Genomic DNA, 1556 nt, shown 5'->3' on the forward strand with positions numbered 1-1556 from the left:
TGAACACTGGGAGCCGCGCCTCCTGCTGGATCAGGGTGCGCGCTTGCCTAGTCGATCTAACCCAGGGCCGGAGCTTCTTGCCACACTGGGAAGCCCCGCTGGGAGTCAGCTGGCCGTTCCTAGCCCCTTAGGGGGTCTGCCGGGGTTCTGGCCAGGGGTGTCACGGTCTCAGGGACCCCATCTCCCTCCGGACCCCATCCCATGGGACCTGGGTGTTTCCTGGAGGTGCCTGGCACTCAGTCCACCAGCTTGGCGACAAGGCCCCCAAATCGCGTCCCCCAGCACCAGCTCGCCGGCCCCCAGAGCCGCAGCGAGACGTGGGCCCAGGTCCCGGGAGGAGGTCTGCCTGGGAGATACGACGTGGCCCGGCACCTGCTGGCGGGCGGGGGGGTGGGGCTGAGCCTCCGCACTGGGGCCCGTGGACTCCGGCGGTGCGTGGGGGCCAGGAACCACCCCAGAGGTGGGGGAGTCGGGCACAGCGCCAGGCCTCGGGCCTCAGGGAGCTCCCCAGCACGACGTCTTTCATCCTGGAACCTTGTGCCCTCTGTCCCCGCGCCTGGAGCGCCCTTCCCGCTTTCCTCTGGGGGAAGCTGTTTTCACCCCAGCTGAAGCCTTTCCCAGAGCGAGGCTGTGGGGAGTCTTCTCCAGGAGGAGCGAGCCGTGAGGAGCCGCCTGGTGTGCCCCTTGAAACCAGCCAGGGGGCCCAGCTCCACAAAGCGGGGACACGGTGGGGGGGCACTGTGTGGGCCCTGGGCTCAGCCAGGGCTCCCTGTGGGGCTGAGGTGGAGCCCCGCCGCCGCCGAATGCAGCCAGGAGCGGGCGCGGCTGGCGGCCGCTGCACAGGCTCTAGCGAAGCGTCCTGCTGCGCAAGCCGTGGCCTGAGATCGGATGACCCCTGCCCCAAGGAGGCAGTCCCCTCCCCGCGTCTTGGGGAGCAGCAGTGACTGAGCGACGGGTGTGCAGGGGGGCCCTGGTGCTAGGGACAAGCTCGTGCGAGCTGGGGGGTCTGGAAATGAGTCCGGATTTAGGTCAAGCATCAAAATCGGAACGGGGTCACCGGAGATGCCAGGTGACAGGAGCCACCGCGGCGGGGGACATGCTGGTGCGGGCAGGGGGGCGCTCGGGGCGGCCTGGCCATGCCGGGCCACCGACACAGCCGAGCGTCGCGGCAGGCAAGGCTGCGAGGGGCCCTGCCTCGCCCCCAGCCCGGGCAGGACGCCCTGGGCCATAAGACCTGACCGTGTGGACCGAGGCCCTCACTTGCACTGACCGCCGGACCCCCAGGCCCTGCGGAGCTGGCCCCAGCACTACCCCCCATTAACAATGGGGAAACTGAGGACCGGAGAGGGCAAGTCAGGCTCACGACACAGCGCGATTCCAGCACGCAGGACTGTCAGCACCGAGGCCACGTCCCAGCCCCGCCCCTCTCTGACCCGCCTGGCCTCCCACGCCAGGGATCGCCACGCCCCTCTCTGACCTGCCACGCCCCACACAAGGATTGTCACGCCCCTCTCTGACCGGCCACGCCCCTCTCTGACCCGCCACGCCCCCACGCC

This window comes from Condylura cristata, unplaced genomic scaffold (assembly GCF_000260355.1).
Source record: "Condylura cristata isolate star-nosed mole 26May11 unplaced genomic scaffold, ConCri1.0 scaffold00012, whole genome shotgun sequence".
Lineage (NCBI taxonomy): Eukaryota > Metazoa > Chordata > Mammalia > Eulipotyphla > Talpidae > Condylura > Condylura cristata.